The following is a 5,660-nucleotide window of genomic DNA, read 5'->3' as shown; positions in this document are numbered from 1 at the left end:
TAACATTTCTTCCTCCTGAATTAAATGAATGAATGGATGAAATTTAAATGACTACAAACCTAAAGCCACTAGTTCCCACACTGGAGTTCCCTGACACTGTGTTAACTGTACTGAGCTTGTATCAACAGTTGTAACAGGCTAAGCTTCCTGAGAGACTGCATTGAATGATTGTTTCTATCTTAATGTTTTCAGCTCATATGTTCTGCTTTTTCCTTTCAGTAGATCAAAGCAGCTCGTGCTCTTTCTGCTTCCATTTTGATGGCAAGAAGAAGAAAAAGAAGAAGAAGAAGGAGACTTCAGCGAAGTGGCGTTCATGGTCTCAGTGGACAGTCATGGTCACACACTGCACGTGGTTTTAAAAGCAACATGTCTGTTCACCACAACAATCGAGATGTGTAATATCAGTGCAGCTACGGTTTGTTCTTGAACATCAGTTCTGTTTTCTACTTTGACCACTTAGACCAAAAAAGTGTTGTTTTCAGATTCTTTCTTTTAAATCTGTAAAGCACCTGCTCATTTTTTATTACAATTAGTTTCACATAAATAGTAGTGTTTCCTTTATGATCTTTTAATGCTTACACTAGACTGTACACGTCTACATTAGAGACATTTCTGTTACCTATTTATGAGACTGGGCTGCTTGACTACAATTTGGAAATGGATGCAAAATCGTGCTATTGTTTGTTATTTAATATGATTCAATTCAATTCAGTAAAACTTTATTGATCCTGAAGGTTGACCCCGAGGGAAATTTGGGTTAAGGCCAACACAGGACGTGTCTGACTAAGCAAAGATTAATCTGATCCCATTTCTACCTGTCTCTACTGTTTCAACTGTAATTGTCAGGATATATATTTATTCCAGCTCTCATAGGGCAAAGGAATGACTCAGACTTGTCAAATGTTCTTTGACTTGATAAACAATTTGAAGTTCACAATTTTCTTACAAATAAAACTTTAATGACAAACATGAACAGCTGTGCTTATTTCTGAGACATGATTTTTTTGAATGTGTTCATATTTAGACAGTGTACATCTGTATGCTGAAACTGTAATGGTGAACCTGAGGTGATGGTCAACACAAGACAAATATATATAAATATAAAACAATACTGAAGTAATGTCTTTACCCTCTGCAGCGTGTGGACGCTGTGCACACAATCACCTTAATCACTGTAGTAAACATGCACCGCTAGCTCACGTGACTGACTGTCTCCATGGTTACATCGTATATTATTAGCTATGCAAACAGCTTCCAAAGATACCGCCATAGCTCTCTGCAGCTGTAACACTTTCATGCTTTACAAATCATTTCACGTTTTTGAAAGTTATGAAGACAGAATATGTTTTTAAAGTCATGCTAGGCTGTTGCTATGGTGGTTGCTGTGGACTAGGGTGGACCGCGCGTCCGATCCCTGTTATTAGCTGTCCGCTGTAGGAAGGCTGCGTTCCGTTTAGAAGTAGCCACAGTCTGCCGTAACTCGAACTCAAACCCCGCTTTGTTCTTTAATTAAAGGGTTTTTACAGCCGTTCATGACACACACGCACACACACATAAAGCACTTTGCCTCACCATGAGAATGCAACTTTACTAAAACCTTTAAAGTATCTGATATAGGATAGAAAAATGAAGCAACCAGAGATTTAATGATGAAGACTCTGGGTTCTGTAGTTCACGTTTTACAGTCCTGAATGACTCTTTGCACATCCATATCATTTATTGAAGAGGAGTTTAGAATGCACTTTACATTTAGACTGTTGCTGTTTAATTTTTTACATTGTTACTGTGTTATGTCATAATAAGGTTTACCTGCTGGGGTTTGATGGATCAGCTGGACAATACAGTCAAAGACAGACTTCATTCATCATGTGCAAGAATCCTAGTTGGATTTTTGTTTTCATTCATATTTTTGAACCAAATATTGAAAACAACTCTGACAGACTGGATACCTGGTCAGGGTGTACATTACCTCATACTCAAGCATCCCAGGACAGAGCCCTGCCCCACCATGAGCCTGGGTGGATACGTGTTTATAATATAAAATGACTGATACTGAATATGAATATTTCATGAAAATCAAATTATAATATGAATTCCTAGGTGTTTGTTATATCCAGCAAGAGTAATATGTCAGACATATGTCTGAATTGCTAACCCTAACCCTAGCTCAACAGACCACAATGCCCTGGACTGTCACTATTATTACATGCTGTGAACATAAGTAGCTTTGATCACAGTTTATGTTGTAAAAGAGAAGGAATATTTAAACAAGATCAACATTGTGATATTATTTCTTTCAAACTGACCGGAAACATGCTTGTCAGACTCTCACTGTCAGTATAATTAATATGCAGAAAACACTAAAAGTTGATTGTCTTCCAATATTCTAACAAAACTTTGACTTTGTAAGTACATATTGTAACAGTCCTAATGCCAATATGATTTTTCATAACTCCTGCTTTGAAATACTGAACTTTAAAATTGACCTGATGAAAGTTAATTTACAGTGGCAGTCTGTCAGGATAATTCTGACTATAAGATCACTGTATTAATCTGAATCCTTCTGAAATGTGCTGTGAATGAATGCTGATGCAACTCACTGTGTGAAAGCTGTTAATAAAATGAATCTGTGACACATGCAACACATTCACAGAGGAAGAGGACACAAAGGGAGGACACGCAGAGGCTGTGTTAAAGTCAGAAATCCAAATCTTTAGTCAAAAACAGGCGGCGGTTACAAACAGGAAGACAAGCAGTCCATTAAACAGTCTACAGGGTCAAACATACAGAGAATTCAAACAGCAGTAAAAAATAACTGGACACTGAAAAACGTAAAGCAATGTTTGACACAATAAAAGGAAGCAGCGCAGTATATTCACTGAATTACAAAATTACAAAAGAGAAAAACAACGAAAGAAGCTCTCAGTATTCATTAATAATTAGAAAGCATCTAAACATTCTGATTTTTACAGTCTTAGTTCCGCTTGCTGTCATCATTATAATCATCCTGATCAATGGCGAGGTCATGAGGTGGGCGGGGCTGTCTCTGGTGATGTCACCATGAAGGAACAGCATCTGGCACGTGTTGGTGAAACATCCCAGTACACTGGTGTAGTTTCCTCTCCAGCTGGTTGACCTTTCACCCTTCAACATTAAGGGGAAGAAGAAGAAACAGTGTTAGGTCAGGTGACCACATGGTTTCTAAAAAAAACTGACCTTCATGTGTTTAGGCAACTCTACTTACCAAAAGCAAAGCTGCTGAATGTTGCAGGAACATGCTCATGTGTGGTGGTCATTCAGTGCTGCTCCGGCAGGTTAGACAGTCCAATAGTGATATCCTGCCCATCTGAGAGTTTGAAAACACACATGCAAAAATTTAATTGTATTACAGTCAAAGTTGGATGTTCGTTTTTGTCCTTTAAAAATGTTTGTGTATTTGAAAGCACTAACATTTAGGGATGACTCGGATCGTCTCTCTATCTCCTTTAAAGGGGAGACAAGTGTGTCCACTGATCCACGTCACTTTACCTGGATGACGACTCCTCTCTCCCTCACCCAGAAACACTCCTAAAATAACCAAGCAAATAAATAATACCGAAGATTTACTCACATTACAAAAACATCAAAAACATCTCCCTTTGATTCCATTCCTCCATTCCTGCTGAACATCAGGCAACAAATGTCCCAGTAAATCACAGTAAAATGTAAAGCACATGTTTTCTCTGCTTTGTCTAACCTCTGCATAGCCTCTGTCAAGAAAAACATATCTGTAAGCATAAAACAAATATACATTTCATAACACGTCACTGGACAAACCTCGGTCAGTTGATTTCCTCTGTGCAGTGCAGACGAGTATCAGTCAGCAAGTCAAGGTGGTGAGATGGACTCGTGCCCTTGGTGACTCTGCTTGTTGTTCTGAGGAAACACCACCGTCTCTCCACACCGTCACCATCTGTGGGCACAAACTGCCGCTCTGCTCTGCCAGCATGTAGGAAATCACATATCACACACACAAGGGTGAAGAAACATTAGAGCTCAACTTTGGATACTTTAGATCTAAACAGATCAAACTTGCTCTTAGTTTCAGCAATCAGACAAACAATGATACCAAACTGATTCTGTATGAATACAATATGGTATTTTCAATACAGGTGTCAAATTAATGTATTCAAACTAATACAGATATATGTATATATATTTTTGATAAATTAGAATTATATATATATATATATATATATATATATATATTTTTTTTTTTTTTTTTTTTTTTTTCATTTAACAATTTCAACTGAAAGAAATTAAATATTGAACAAAAATATATTGTCACATTCTGCATTCTCAAATACAAATTTCACAAAGTAAATTTTTGATTAACAGAAAAAATATGAATTAAAAAAATAATTGTATATTATTAAAATATTATGCAACCGTGACCAAAGTCAGAATCATCATTACAGTATTGTGGACTTACTGCTTGTCTAATAGTGATAAACTTCAGGGGAGATAATTGATGACAGAAAACTGTAAACAACACTCTGAAGTCTGAAGCTTCTTATCATGTTTCTGTGACCTCAGCACGCTGACAGACTTGAAGTTGCTAAAGATTTCAAAAAGTGATAATTATAGGGAAGAAACTTTTTCATCTGTTTAATCAAACATTTGATGCCTCAGCTGTCTCAGTCCTATAGCATTCTGCAACTACAACTAACCTGAGGAGGCTTGGATTTGGCTGCAGGTGCCCCTGTACATCCTTCTCAGCAGCACACATGTGGGTACCATTTAATCACACTTCGTCCTGAGCTTTGCTTCATCACAAGACTAAAGGTGGCATCCCGTGTCACGGTCTTATCATCATCCAACTGGAGAAGAAACATTTATGGTCATCCTGGTTTTGTTTTCTGATCCTGCAAAAAGACTGAGGACAACAAAGCCCAGAGAACAAGAGATACACAACATCCAACATTCAGACTCAACAGCCTCCATAAATGAAGAGCACCAGGTTGGTCCAGTTATACTAGATGTGAGCATGCTTTACATTACTGTGCATGAATAATAATCAAGAGACAAACTTTGAAGATGCAGAGCATGATGTCCCATCATCAGACTGTAAACAAATATCCACCAGGCTTCTTTGTTGGCAGAGGTGATGATTCTCCCATCAGGGACCAGTAGCGTGTATTAACCTGTGGTATAAGCAGCAGTCAGTGTAATGTTACTGTTTCAGATAAGAAATCTAGCACATAAAAGCCAGGGTCGGAGGGATCTCTACAAACTGACTTACCTCTCTGTTCCTCCAGCTTCAACAAAAATCTGACTCTCCAGTCACAGACAAACAAAAACCTCCAGCTGGGAGATAGAAAACACTGTCTGGGTCTTGCTGGATGTTGCTGGTCAGAGTCCACACATTAGCAGAGTGCTGCTTGGTCCCACTGACCCATGTGTACAGCAACTGTGGAGAACTGTTCTGGAAAATGGAAAAGAGAATTAAAATGACAAAAAGCCAAACAGGATTTCCACAAAGACTGTCTTAGAATCAGCAATCAAAAATGGTTCATATTACAATTAAATATGAACAGGCTCCTTAAATGTAAGCAGTTAAGATCTGATTTGATTTACATCCTTCACACAGCACATTTGTCCAGGCTGTCAGGTAAACATAG

The 5,660-nt window shown here is 38.0% G+C and overlaps 1 long non-coding RNA gene across 1 annotated transcript; it reads right to left on the bottom strand.

The window, feature by feature from the left end:
* Nucleotides 1-3,857: 3,857 nt before the first annotated feature.
* Nucleotides 3,858-5,159, bottom strand: LOC134617299 (uncharacterized). Its single transcript, XR_010091510.1, has 3 exons — nucleotides 5,070-5,159; nucleotides 4,710-4,915; nucleotides 3,858-3,978 (listed from the first exon to the last, which is right to left on the bottom strand). It is a non-coding gene; the product is annotated as an uncharacterized LOC134617299 (long non-coding RNA).
* Nucleotides 5,160-5,660: the final 501 nt, after the last annotated feature.

Source organism: Pelmatolapia mariae, linkage group LG3_W (assembly GCF_036321145.2).
Source record: "Pelmatolapia mariae isolate MD_Pm_ZW linkage group LG3_W, Pm_UMD_F_2, whole genome shotgun sequence".
Classification (NCBI taxonomy): domain Eukaryota; kingdom Metazoa; phylum Chordata; class Actinopteri; order Cichliformes; family Cichlidae; genus Pelmatolapia; species Pelmatolapia mariae.
Note: the sequence above shows the minus strand (reverse complement) of the source record. Positions and strands in the feature narration are given on the sequence as shown.